Below are 15,583 nucleotides of genomic sequence, written 5' to 3' on the forward strand. Positions count from 1 at the left end.
TTGATTTCACTATTCTCTTCATGATAGTTGAATGATAATGTTTCTTCTTGTGTGTTTTTTTAGTTCATCAGTCTGCAGCTTCATTTTGTTAATTGAAGTCTTGCTATTTGTTGTCTATTTCGTCATCGATGTCATTGTTGTCAACCTGCAACTAGAGGTTTATCATATCTTGCTATTTGCTGGTAGTTAGAATGATTGAATCTTGATGTGTCTACTGATGGGGAAACTGTGATTTACAATCTTGATGTTTCTACAGCAAGGGAAATGGTGATATAGTTTACAACAGAGTGCATAGAAGTCTTGAATTTTTATATGAGTACCTAAGGCAATAATCTCTTTTTATCAATTTATCTCATCATTTTCTCCCTAACATATGAAAATTAATGTTTATGCTTGAATGTTTCTTTAGTTTGTGCTAAACATTGTAGTTTCTTTATGTCTTGCTATTTATTGCTAGTTGAAAGACTTTGATCATGATGTGTCTACAAGAGGAAAAATTATGATTTACTTTTGCAGTAAGAGTGAGTAGAAGTCTTTTGATTATCATTCTCTTTTGATTTCACGTTTTTTACCCTTGAACATGATCTTGTCCCTTGTTCAATTTATTTTATGAACTTTGTTTCTTTGTAGAATTTTTAAGGGATGTCTATTGGATCAATGTCCGCTTTTCTTAATCAATTTGATCCAATTTATTAGGAGCACAAATATGTATACTCTCTCTTCCCTTAGTGTTGTCTGGTAGGTTATTATGTGTTCCAAGTATTTAAAATTCAATTTGTAATTAAAAATTGTTGCTTGCATTGTTTGTAGTTTAAATTGCATTTGTTCGGCTTTAATTAACTCCAGCACTACTCAGCGTGATTGTCCTGGTTCCTTTCTCTATTGCCATCAACTTGCACTCATGACAACTTAAGAACTTAAGATCATCTTTGATGCACTTATTATATCTATTGGAGCTTTGGTCTATATTGTGAAAAATGAATACAGTAAATTGTGATCCATTATTGGGCAATCATGTAAGTTAAACATTTGCATTCTTTAAACATGGCTGCTCTTTAAATTCCAGAATAGTACAAGTTATGCTTCCTTGTGTGTTCTGTATAGGTTTTAAAGTTATAACTTCTATGGATGTGGTTTGTATAGTTGGACTGTGTGGGGTGATATTTTGAAGCTTATGGCTTTGTTGCCCCAATTCTTGTGTTTAAAAAATTTTATCCTGTATATCAACCTGGATGGCAAAGTTTGATGGGGGACCTTAGGTAATACGCTTTCTTTATGTCTTGATTTCATTATTTGTTTTCCATAATTTGAAGTTTTAAGTATTGGAGTAAGATATGTATGAGTTAGAAAAACAATTTGTTGGATTGACAATGGGTTGAGAATAGGCTTCTATTGCCACTGTGTTATAGATTTTGCTTTTGATCCTAATACTCCCTTAACTACTTGGATGACCCTTTAGAGGTTTTTGGTTTTTTGTTATATATTTTCTTTTCTTTCTTTGTAAATTATTTTTTAAAATAATAGTATTGACACTAATTATTTTAATCTACATTTTTATTATTGGAGATTGGATGTCTTGCTTGTTAGGCTTTTTGGGCATTTAACATTATTTTTGGAACATTTTAGTTAGTTGTCAAGGTTGCAAAACTATTTAGCAAACTAGTATCTAAAGGTTTTGAAACTCGTGCCGATAATTTGATGTGGAAGAACAAATTCATGTGGAACTCATGTCTTTGTTGTTGCCATTCTCCAGATTTGTGCTCCAGTTCCTACCGTTCTCCAGATCCTTCTTCTTCTTCTTTGTTGATCCTTCTTCCGTTCTCCAGATCCTTCTCCTTCTTCTCCTTCTTCTTCTTCTTCCAAAATTACTTCTTCCGTTCTTTGGTCTTCGTGTTCTTCTTCTTCTCCAGATCTTCTTCTTCGTTCTATAGAGTTCGAGTTTGAGAGACTCGAATTACACGTGGATAAATTGTTCCACGTTAGTTGTGTGCTAGAACTGGAACTCGAGTCTTAAAGGGCCCAGTTTTGTCAGCGAACTCAAGTCTCAAAGACTTGAGATGTTGGTTAACAAAATAGTTTCAAAAACTTAACAACTAACAAAATTATTAGAAAATTGATGCTAAATGCCAAAAAAAAAAAAAAAACCTTGCTTGTCTATGTTCTAAGGTTTATTTATTTATTTATTTTTAAATTTAAGTGGTGATGCATTTGTGGTACTTTAGCTAGGTCGATTTTGTTTTGTTGCTTCTCGATGAAACATGCTTTTGAGTAGTCTTGCTCATTATAATATTTTTTATTTTTTCCTTTAAAAATAAAAGCTTATAATTTAAACTTATCCTAAACTATGTAGCTTGTATTATCTTCTTCAGTTTGTGCATGTAGGTCTGCTTTATGTAGCACTTGTACATTTGTTTTCTTGTCTTGTTTCTATTGGTGTTTTCTTTCCCTAGTGGAACCTATTTATATTGTGTTTGCAGCTCTATTTCTAGTTTGGATTGTCACAGTCTGTATGCAGTAAGCAATAAAATTTTTTTGGGTTCTTCATAGCTTAAGTAGCTGAGTTTGTTGATAAACTCTTGTTTTCTTCCCTTTTTTTTTTCTCTCCTTCAAGCATAAGAATATTAAGGATACATTTTTGTTGTTTTAATTTTTTCTAATACATGGGTTTGTGACTGAATTTCCTAGGATTCATTTTCTAAAAGGATTATAATTCCAGTCTTGCGAAGTGAGGGTTTGAAATTTCTTCTTCCTTTTTCTTGCTGTCTTATTTTATTTTTGGTCATTATGTCTTGGCAACCTCAATAGTGAATTCACAGCTTAATCTGGCAATAACTCTTATTGGTGTAGGCCATAATTATAAGAAAACACTTCTTTTTTTTTGGTCTTAAATTTCACATTTTGCTTATTGGTCTTTTAATATAGTGTTCCCACTAATGTGATACTATACTATTCTGTGAAGGCATTTGTTTCTGTGAAGTTGGCTTCTCTAGAGTAATTTGGTTCTTGTCAATAGGAGCAGAATCACTTATTGTTGGCTAGCTGGTAATGATTGGATTAAAAATTAAATTTACATTGTAAACAAAATTGGTGTTTGCATTGTGTGTTTTTCAATCTTCATTTGTTCGGTTTTAATTCCAGCACTACTCGGCATTTTTGTCATGGTTCCTTTTTTTACTGTTGTCTACTTGCTCTTCTTACTACTTTTAAGAACCTAAGGTCATCAATATCATCATTGGGCATTCATATAAGATAAAAACAGCCAGATTCAAAACATAGTTGTTTTGTATGCCAAAGAAGTATAAGATTTACCTTGTAAAGAAGAGTTCTTGTCGTTATTGCTACTATTGCAGTTTTGGGTGCATATGAAAAATTCACACCGGATTTTATTTATTTATTTATTTTTTTGGGGCCAGGCAACTGAAGTGGTGGAGTTTGGTTTGTCGATAAGCTTTTTTTTCCCCCTTGTTTTCTTTATTCTCTCCTACTATCAAATGAATTATAAGGATATTTTTCCACTTGTTCTAATTCTTTCTAATACTTTTGACATGTATGAATTTCTTTGAGGATGATAAATTCCACTCAGAACACTCAACGAGGGTTTGAAAATTCCACCCTTGTCCCTCTTTCTTTTTCGATTTTTAGTCATTCTTTTTTGGCAAGCTTATTATATCTCATTCGTATGTGGTAATGACTTTTGTTGGTGTGGGCAGATCACATGCCATAGTGATTGGTATGAGTTGGGCCTTCTGGGAATTACATGGAGAATTTGCATCATAATTCTAACAATGCCCATGCATTCCTAGGATTAGTTGCATTTTGTGCGTGCATTTGAAGTTAACTAGTCGCCAACCTGTGCAATGCACGGGAAAGCTATTGATAAAAGATCTAATGATATTTAAAAATAGGAAATTGAGTTAATAATATGCTTATTATAGACATTTTGCAAGATGGCATTTTTTAAAAATACAATACAATGGGAAGAAATATTTAATTTATGTTTTTCCATAGTTTAGAAGTGTTATATAACATAGAACATTATTGGGTTGCTAAGTCAAATTTTTATAAACTGTTAATACGAGGCATATGTGCTCTTGTTGTCAACTGCTCATTGCAAGTGCATAGTTACCAAACCTACAAAGCAATTCTATGCTTAGAACTACAATTTCTATATATTTTTTTGAATCCTAATGTGAATCTTTTTTTTTTTTTTTTGAATTCTAACGCGAGTCTCTCTAATATTGCAATCCAATTATAAAATAAAATAAATTATAATGAGGTGTAAATTTGTGAAGTTTGCAAAGATGATGTGTCAAAATTTTAAAAGGTCAACAAAAAGTCAGAGTCTTCCATTTTATATTATATAGTGATTATAGATAGATAGAAAGAGGAGGTGAAGAGGTTGTGATCTTTCGGTGACCGTCAGAATTCCATATAATGATGGTGTTTGAAGAGTTTGGGTTAATGGAGAGACACATAGTAAAGTTGGAGATAGAGTAACACCTGAATCTAAGTAGATGACCAATAAATGTCAACCATTAAATCCAAAAATCTAAAAAATATTAAAATAAACGATGACATAACGCTAATGTGGCTTAATTGAAGCATAACAATAATAAATGCTATAAATATGTATGATGTTTTGATTTGAGTTATATATATATATATATATTTCATTTGCAATTTAATAAGGCAACCAAAAAAAAAAATATTGTCTTTCTATTAGAAATATCCTATTCGTGGAAATTTTGCATAGGATATTATAATGTTAATTATTCTCTCTTTTGTTTGTTTCTTTTCATATAATTTTATGAGAATGCATTAAAAAGTTGGTTGTTATTGTAATTCTAGCTATGTGACAGAAAAAATTTAAAAATTAAAAAATTTTAAAAAAAAATTCATTATATATGTGCGTAAAGAAAACATGGAAAATTGTGGACTCATTATAATCCTTTGAATCATTATCCAAAAGAGGACAGACATAAAAACTTAAGAAAGTCTTGAAGATAAAGTTCCCCATATATATCTAAACTATTGTTGATTCACCTCTACTCTAGAAAAAAAAAATGTTAAGCAACAATGTAACCTATAAATTAAACAAACAAACAAAATAGTTATTTAATAGATACCAAAACCCAAAAAATTAATAAATAAACAAAATTTTTGCAAGACCCAACAAAATATATTTGTGCTACACATGAAACTGTGTATACTTTCTTAATTTAATTTTCAAACAGAAATACTAAAGGTCTATTTGGATTGAGGGAGGAAGGAGAAGGAGTAGAGGAGAGTATGAGTAGAGTCAGTTAAAAATAGACTAATTTTGGATCTGAAAGTTCAATATGTGTGTAAAACACCCTTGAACGTTTAGATCCCAAAATACAAATTATCAATTCAAGCTTATTATCAAACAATTAATGTGCGGAACATGAACATAAGCCAAACACAGAATTGATAAACTATCTAAGCCAATTATAATCACATCCACAACAGAAAATAAAAGGCAAAGATAAAGGGAAGAGAGATGCAAACACAAAGACAACATGCAATGTGTTATCGAAGAGGAAACCGAAGCCCTCAGCGTAAAATCTCTTTGCCGCCCTCCAAGCGGTCAATAATTTACTAGAAAATGTAGTTGAGATACATGAACAGCAATAGACCCTTCAAGCCTAATCTACCTAAGTACCTAAGCCCTCCAAGCTTTTTGCTCCAACGAGGTTGGGCCGAACCTTTTTCTTCTCTAGCTTACCAGATTCCGCTATAGCCTATAGCATCAACCAATAACCATTGGCTCCTTCCAAACTGCTTCCCAACAGCACCAAATAAACCTTTTCATAGACGTGGGTGTGGTAAGATAAGGATTTGGCTAAAGGCCTCTAAAAAATGTAACAATGGAGAGGAAAAAAGTAGAGGAATTTGTAGAGTCTTTAAGGTAAAGATTGGGGATGAGGCAATCTTGTTTTTCTCTAAGATTTCTCTCACAAAATTCTCTCTAGAAGCTCTCTCAATTTAGTGGGTATAAGGGTCTATATATAATGGTGTGTGTTTGGAATACGAAGAGACAGTTTTTGCCAAACAGGGTTGGTTGGCGGCTTGACCTCGCGGCTTGTCCAAGTCGCGAGTTCAAGTTGCGACATAACGGCCTAGCCAACCTGAGACTTTTGTCCTGTAATGTGACAGCTGGCGCGTTCCTTCAGCTCCCTTGTGTGCATCTCATGTGCCAGCATTTGGCAGTTTGCCAGTCGCGAGTCAGTCGCGAGTCCTAGCCGCGAAACTCTGTCTTCTTGCACATACTTGAGATTTTCTTTACATCTTCTTACACACTACCCTTACAATAATCCCACCTAAATACAGGGTTACTAAGTGCTAAATTACAAGCAAATTGGCACGGAATAAAGCCAACAAGATGGTTGATAAATTTCAACCTTACAAGATCAAATAAACTTTAATCTACTCTACTCTCCCTCCTTCCCACTCAATCCAAATGGCCTATAAAGCACTAAGTTGCAGATAAACATGGACTGCTTCATGACTCTGGTCAATAAATAGGCATTCCCATATGCAATGTTTCCCATTCCTCACAAAAGCAAGAATACACAAAATACTACTCCCTTCGTTCCACTTTTTTTTGTCCTCTATTTCATTTTGAAATGTTCCAAAATATTGTCTTATTTCTAAAAATAAAAGTCATTAATTTACTAATGTTCCTATTATACCCCTATTAATTTACAAATTCAATTTTTTGATAAATTTTTTAAAGGGTAGTTTTGAAAACTTATACATTTTTAAAAAGTAGACAAGACAATAAATGATATTCCCTTAAAAAGTTTAACTTTTCAAATAGGCCAAAAAAAAAAATGGGACAGAGGGAGTACAAAACAAAGAGAAAGAACCTCAAATATGATGAAAGTTGTAATTGTGGCCATTTTGGCTTTGGCAACCACCCTTGTTTCAGCTTATGACCCTAGTCCTTTGCAAGACTTTTGTGTCGCAATTAACAACACTGATTTTGCTGGTATGTACATGCATGCACTCTCCTTATTATTAGCAGTACGTAGTCATCATCTACTTTCTTTTGAGATCAATATAAAGATGTTCTACACATTAATGAAATTATGCCCGACGGTTATATCATTTGCATTAGATTTTATTTTTTCCTACTCGACATGTTATTTTCTATTGTTACAAAATTGTCTTATTTGTGACAATTAATAACAAACTTTTCTTTGTGTAGTTGAAAACTCGAAAATGTGTTGAAAACACAAGAGCAATTTAGACCTCCAATTAAAATTATGGCTCGATAGATTTTACACTAACTTAATACTAAGTGTGGAATAGTGTAAATGCAAGCAGATGAACAAATAAGTTACTCTAATCCATAAACTAAGCAACATAGCAGTATATTGGAATATAAAAGAGTAGGGAAGAAGGATGCAAACATAGAAAACACCGAGACGTGTTTTCGAAGAGGAAACCGAAGAACTCGACAAAAAACCTCTCCCCCGCCCTCCAAGCGAAAATCGATCCACTATACAATCAGTTGGGATACATGGGTTAGCAAGAGACCCTCCAAGCCTAATCTACCCGATGTACCTAAGCCCTCCAAGCTTCTACTCCAAAAAGGCTTCTCGGAACCGTGTCTTGTCTTAGTTCTTCGGATCCCACAACAAGCTCCATGTTGCATCTGCCATCCTTGGCTTCTTCCAATGCTTCCCTGCAACTCCAAAACATTATCTACATTTTGAATAAGTGTGTGTTATGTTTGGGTACAAATCTCCTCTCAAGTTATGATAATGGGAGAGGGATGGAGAAGAGACTACAATGATTTCTCACTAAGGATAAGTAGCTCTCTCTCAAAAGATGGGTGTGTGTGTTTTAGAAAACCTCTCTAGGGTTTTTCTCTCTGAATAGCCTCACATACATTTGTAGGTAATGGGAGTATATATAGTATGGGTGAAGGGTAAGAAAGTCACTCTTAAAAAACCTCCAGGCAGAATGTTTCGTGACTATCTCGCGGGAAGGCCTTACCCGCGAGACACTCGTAAAAACGACAGCCTGGCACAACTCTTCAGTTTCCAGTCATGTGCTTCTCACGTGGCTTTTTCGCGGGTTAGCTTCCAGTGACACACCCGTGAGATCCACTGATCTTCAATAAAGCTTAAGTCTTCACCAACTTGATACTAAACCCAATACAATTAAATCCCACAAAATACAAGAAAATGAATTAAAGTAATTACAATACATTTTGTCATGGAATAAAGCCAATATAAAACATAGTTGTAAGTCACAACTTTACAATCTCCCCCTTTGGCTATTCCGTGACAAAACACACTATAACAGACTCTAGACTTAAACATGAGTTTGGGAACAATGGCAAAACTCACTCACACCTAAATCTAGAAGCTATGATGAACTTGGAACATGTATACCTGTAACCTGAAACACTTGCACAAAATACATTAGACCTTCAAGGTAAATCACGTGATAAAAAGACAAGTATAATGCAACAAGTAAAATGCGATCAAGCAAAATGGAATAAAGCAATAGACCATGGCTTTACCAAACAAGCAATCACTATACAAAAGTGATCACTATGTTCATTCACACAAGGAATGAACATCCGGACATGCAAGATGATAAGCTCATTTGAAGAGTATCATTTGCAAATCCAACACTCAACCAATGCAAAATACACGAAGTATTTGCATCTAGGAAAAGTCCTACTAGGGCACAAGAGTGATGTACTGAAGTAAAATGTATGACATTAAACTTCAAGAACACAAGCATAAAGGCTGCATAAATAAGGTACTGCATATGCATGGTACAAACCATAAAAGCCTACAAACATGCAATGAAACAAACTTTAAAAGCTTACAAAAGCAACATGGGACAAAAGTGTTCATCACTTAAACATGAAGCAAAGCATAGATACTAAAAGTAACACAAAGCATCATAAAGCAATGAGAAAACAAGCATAAAGTAAATCAAAATTTTCTCAAAAACAATGTCTTCTCCCCCTTGGTATATGCACCTCTCCTATGGCTTTCTCCCCCTACGAATGTGCATAAGGTAGAATTTCTCTCCCTAAGAATGTGCACATGAGTCATATAGAAACGACGATACTTTCCCCCTTTTTGTCACGAATAGACAAATTAATCAAGAGGAAGGAGGGGAAGAAAAGAAGATATGAATAAGAGTAAAAGATGATGCATGAGGGGTGCAAGATGAATGAGAAAATGAAACTCAAACATAAGATAAAAACATTTTAAAACAATGCTACAAAGCATAAAGAACATGACATGCTAAGGATGATGGAACATGATGTAAACTTAGACATGACATGGACACAAGAACATGTTATATGTTCTAAAAGGTCTAAAAGAATTTAACTAGCATGAGTGAAAGCAAAAACATGTCAAGTGTTAGAGTGTGTGCAGCAAGGTGCAGCTACTGTGCATCTAGTGTGCATGTGAGATGCATGACCAATGCATGAGCAAGGCACTCAAGGGGCAAAGTGTACAAAACACACCACCAAATATCAAAACATGATAAACATGAATAATTATGGTGATCCCCAAAATTTGTTACTCATCAGAGTCCAAAACAACGAGAGAAAATGCCATATGGGCATTTTAACAAACAATTAAAGTGCACACACTACACATGTATGATAAACAATGCAAGAACATATGAAAATCTTGCCTAAATACATATTATTTTTGCCATAAGGAGCCAAAATCCAAAGAAAATCATCATTCAAAACAAAGCCCAATAAAAAAGATTGACAGAAAATAAGTTTTCCAACTCCCATTTGAGAAAATCCCAACTATGAACATAAAACCCCCAAAAACATAATCTAAGGATCAAAATCAATGAAAAGAATTAAAGATTACCTTAGAGATGTTTATGGAATGAAAAATACTTGAATTTAGTTGGGTTTTGATGTAGAAACATTAAACCAAGGGTTTGGGAGAGGATATGAGACATTTAAAACAAATGATCCACGAAATGCCCTTTAAAAAGCTGATCTGGAAATTTTCGCTAGTATCTCGCTACTTAGACTTCAGCGAAAATTTCGCTGGTATCTCGCAGGTATGCCTTACTCATGAAATAGCCGCGAAACTCTCTGTTCAAAACTGGAAAACTTGAGAATTGGACCCTTTCATTCGTGACTGAACTTAAACATGAAATAATTCATGAAAACACCCAGAAAACATGTTTTTCACCCAAAACAATTTGAAAACTTTGAAAAACATAGGTGATACAAATCACTTCCAAAGACAAACAAAAAGAACAAAAATCTTTTTGATTTGATCCACATATGGTTAAGCACACACACATCACATTTGAACTTGTACAATCACACAAATGAAATAGACATTCATTGAACAAAAATCTTGTGTGTTGTGTGTGAGGATCAAGTGTGGAATAGTCCTTAGACTAGAGTGAAGTTTCAATGATCAATTCAATCAAGTCATATATAACTAGCACTAAGACAAGTGGATTATCTCAATTACAGAAATGAGCATATATGACCTCTCACAAGAGAATGATTACACAACTTAGAAGCTTTTCATTTGGCTTCTGCATAAATCATGACATTTGATCATTTTTGGATAATATATCTCATTTTTGAGATTGGTGCTTGAAATTTTTGATATTTCAACATTTAGACATAGCCTTTGGCTTTTTGAGCACCGTACAAATTACATTAAAAGAGTCGCTTTCCCTTTTTCCTAGTTAAATACTAGTATGTGCGACAGGCTTTTGCAGCTCAATATCTCTTTTCATTTGGAGATTTACATTTGGTGAGCTATTTTTGCAAAAACATAAAAATAAAGTGGGAAAAGATATAGACACAAGTCTATGCAAGTATCAAGACCATCAAGACTATTGACCAATCATTCATGACAAGCTTGAAGATCTATTTACAACAATCATACATAGTTTTCAAGATTTCTTCCACAAAGATACATGTGCATACAAAACAAGCTAAGCTCGTAAATGCACTACGCCATTAGTACGAAGGTACTAGGTCAAACTTACATGTGAAATGTGCTCAAACATATACGATCAAACTTTTTGAATTTTTCACTTTTTATGTGGTTTTGGATTTTTTACACACACAAAACAAATACATAAAAGTAAGATCAAAACAAAAGCAATGCATACAAATAAATGCAAAATGCACAAATACATGAAGATATGACATTCAATGCATGAAGGGTCCTAAAAAGATCGAAAGAATTAGATCAAGGACCAAAGAACCAAAAGTTCAACCGTAGGAACCCTTCCTCATCCAAATGGAACAATTGTTTGGAATGAGTATCTCATGAGAAGCAAGATGAGGTTTGGAAGAATGAGAACCGAAGATGCACATAGTCAAGGAGTTAAGAGCATTAAACACTTTCGTTAACAACATGCTATTTTTACTCAAATCCGGTTTAGCATGCAAAGCACAACTTCCAAGAAGCTCAAGTTTTTCTTTTCTTTTGATTCTTTTAAAAGCTTGAAACTTAGAGCAATAAGGTCTAAGATGACCAAAGGCACCACAATGGTGACAAACAATGTGTTTAGGTCCATTAGGCTTTTTGGGAATGGATCTAGCAACATGATTTTGTTCTTTCTTCAACTTATGACATTGAGGTCTTATATGACCAATCACACCACAATGGTGACAAGTTGGAACAAATTTAGATCCATTCAAAACCTTAGGTTAAGACCTAAAGAGGGGTTGTGGCTTAAGAGCCTTTCTCTCCACTTTTTGATTTCTTTTGTGTGGAAGAATGTACACCGATTTGTCCTTTGAGGTAGAACATACAATAAGCACAAAATCAAGTACCACAACATTATTGCAACATAGATTGTCTTCCTTTTTAGCAACAGGTTCAACAATCAAACATTTGGCATGCATCTTAAGAGATTCATTTTCACATTTAAGATCATCAACAAGTTTGCTAGACAAAACAAGTTTAGCATCCAAGTCTATATTCAAACATTCAAACTCTTTTAGCTTTTCAAGAGAAATTTCAGCAAGTTTTTTATATTTCTCAACCAATTTGTTGGATTCATTGAGCTTAGCAATCAAATCATCCTTATCACAAAATAACTTGCTTAAACTCTTTTGAAACTTCTTAGCATTTTTCTTTAAGAGTTTGGTGTTAGGAATATCAACAACACCTAAAGATTCATGTAACATAGCATCACAATCATGAGAATTATCACTCATAGAGGCATTTTCACAAACACGTGACATGTTACAATCATCACCAACCAAATCATACAAAGAGGCATATAAAGCACAATCCATGGCAAATAAACACAAGGGGTCAAGGATCACACTTAGGTATTTAAACCACAACAAGTGTACCCGCTCTGATACCAATTGAAAGCTCGAAAATGTGTTGAAAACACAAGAGCAATTTAGATCCCCAATTAAAATTACGGCTCGATAGATTTTACACTAACTTAATACTAAGTGCGGAAGTGCAAATGCGAGCGGATGAACAAATAAGCTACTCTAATCCATAAACAAGCAACACAGCAGTATAATGGGATACAAAAGAGTAGGGAAGAAGGATGCAAACACAGAAAACACCGAGACGTGTTTTCGAAGAAGAAACCGAAGAACTCGGCGAAAACCTCTCCGCCGCCCTCCAAGCGAAAATCGATCCACTAGACAATCAGTTGGGATACATCAGTTAGCAAGAGACCCTCCAAGCCTAATCTACCCGATGTACCTAAGCCCTTCAAGCTCCTACTCCAACAAGGCTTCTCGAAACCGTGTCTTATCTTAGTTCTCCAGATCCCGCAACAAGCTCCATGTTGCATCTGTCATCCTTGGCTTCTTCCAATGCTTCCCTGCAACTCCAAAACACTATCTACATTCTGAATAGGTGTGTGTTGTGTTTGGGTACAAATCTCCTCTCAGGTTATGATAATGGGAGAGGGATGGAGAAGAGACTACAATGATTTCTCACTAAGGATGAGTAGCTCTCTCTCAAAAGATGGGTGTGTGTGTTTTAGAAAACCTCTCTAGGGTTTTTCTCTCTGAATAGCCTCACATACATTTGTGGGTAATGGGGGTATATATAGTATGGGTGAAGGGTAAGAAAGTCACTCTTAAAAAACCTCCAGGCAGAATGTTTCGTGACTATCTCGCAAGAAGGCTTTACCTGCGAGACACTCGCGAAAACAACAGCCTGGCACGGCTCTTCAGCTTCCAGTCATGTGCTTCTTACATGGTTCTTTCGCGGGTTAGCTTCCAGTAACACACCCGCGAGATCCACTGATCTTCAATAAAGCTTGAGTCTTCACCAACTTGATATTAAACCCAATACAATTAAATCCCACAAAATACAAGGAAATGAATTAAAGTAATTACAACACATTTTGTCATGGAATAAAGCCAATATAAAACATAGTTGTAAATCACAGCTTTACAGTAGTATTTGTGAACGGAAAATTTTGCAATGGCCTAGTAACTATCACAGCCAATGATTTTTTCTTCCCCGGACTTAATATTCGTGGCAACACAGCTGCAAATAAACTTGGATCCAGTGTCAATCTTCTGAACGTCGACAAATTTCCAAGTCTCAACATTCTAGGCATATCTTTAGCTTGCATTGACTTCGCACCCTATGGCTTGAATCCTCTTCACACTCACCCTTGCGGCACTGAGCTTTTGGTAGTCATAGAGGGTACTCTCTTAGTTGGATTTGTCACATCCAACCCAAACAAACTCTTCCCCAAAGTTCTAAATAAGGGAGACATCTTTGTATTCCCAATTGGTCTCATTTACTTCTAATTCAACATAGGAGAGACCAATGCTTTGGCCTTTTCTGGTCTCAGTAGTCAAAATCCTGGGCTAATCACCATAGCAAACGCAGTCTTTGTGTCAAATCCTCCCATCAATCCTGATGTTGTCATCAAGGCCTTCCAATTGGACAAGAGTGTAGTTGATTATCTTCAAAAACAATTCTAATCATTCTACAATTCAGAAATATATATATACATATATATATATATATATCTGTGTGTGTGTGTGCGCGCGTGCGTGTGTGTGTAACAAGGATGGCAAACCACTAGATAGTTTGAATAAAGTTATTCTAGTTTCCCTTACTGTAATGTCATAATTTTTTTTTTAAATAATTTTTTTTTTCAAATAAAATGGTTTCTTATTATATTGTGTGTGCATGTCATTGTGTCATGGCAAAAGTAGTGCAATTAGTGCATGAATGAATCTTGATTACACCTTGGATTCATAAAGATTGAAATTACAAGCACCTAACTGTCAAATATAAAAAAAAAATCTAAATTGTATTTAAAATAGGTAGAAATTTTAGTTTCATTTATACAAATGAGAGGACAAATTTTGGGTTCAGTAGCGCGTATTTTATGTCATACATTCCTAGAGGTAATATTTGTGAAGCAACATTTTTGAGTGTTATTGAAAATATATTCATACCGAGGTAACATGGAAAAAAATTATAAAGGGTTAAAAACATAATACTTGAAAATGGGTAAAATATTGAAAAATGGGTAAGGCAAGACTAGTTAGTTCTCTCCACTAGCAACTCACTTGAAACTAGGTTCCAAGCATATTCCCACAAGTGAAAAAGAAAAGGAAGAAATGAAGAAAGCGCCTTATGCATAAGATGTAGTTCAATGTATGTCATGGTGTAAATGAAGCCTGAATTGCTCATATTAATGGAATTAGCAATTAATTTCTCTTCAATCCTAAAAAAAATGAAATTGTGCAACTGCAAAAGAGATTCTCAAGTATCTTGGAGGAGTGTTTTTGTGCTTTGGAAATAGTAAACAAGTTCTTAAGAGGTTCACAAATGACAAATGCATATATAACTAACGGTATTGATTCTTGAAAGTCTGCTTCAAGGTGCTTGAGCATTATTCAAGGAACATGATTCCCTATTTCAAGACTTCTCTAATTCGTCTAATTTATGATTAACATTTTATTTTATGGATCCAACAATGTACAAATTGCACGCTATTTAAAATTTTAAATGACATATCAATTTATACATCTTTAAATTTGTAAAATATAATATTATGAAATAGATCAATTTCAAATGGAGACAATTATTTAGAAGGCATAGTGTTTTGAAAATTATTATTTCAGTCCACTTTGGTCCATTTGGTCTATTTTGGTTCACTTTAGTCCATTCGATCCGCTTTGGTCCATTCACTCTATTGCAGTCTATTATTATCCATTCAGTCCAGTTCGGTCCAATTAGGTCCTGTTTGAACTAATTAGGCCTTAAATTGATTCTTTTGTAAGTTGCTACTTCAGTTTTGGGCTCAAAATTTTTTTTCACTTAATTCTTGGGTTAAAAAGTATGAAATTTTATTTTATTTGAGAAAAACTCGTTAGTTTTGGGCTAATATATATATATATATATAGGCATAAAAATTTAGAGATACGAACCCTAAAAAAGCAATAAAAACAATAAATATTCACCAAATTACCTTAAAATTCAAATTAGTCAAGCAATTATCGTATATTTTTGGGAAAAAAAAAAGATACATTTATACAACATCTTCTCCATTTATATAATATTATATACAC

The 15,583-nt window shown here is 34.1% G+C and overlaps 1 pseudogene; it reads left to right on the plus strand.

The window, feature by feature from the left end:
* Window positions 1-6,896: 6,896 nt before the first annotated feature.
* LOC112010049 (germin-like protein subfamily 1 member 7) lies at window positions 6,897-13,981 on the plus strand (annotated as a pseudogene).
* The last annotated feature ends 1,602 nt before the right edge of the window (window positions 13,982-15,583 follow it).

This window comes from Quercus suber, unplaced genomic scaffold, assembly GCF_002906115.3.
Source record: "Quercus suber isolate HL8 unplaced genomic scaffold, Cork oak 2.0 scaffold_478, whole genome shotgun sequence".
NCBI classification, from domain to species: Eukaryota; Viridiplantae; Streptophyta; class Magnoliopsida; order Fagales; family Fagaceae; genus Quercus; species Quercus suber.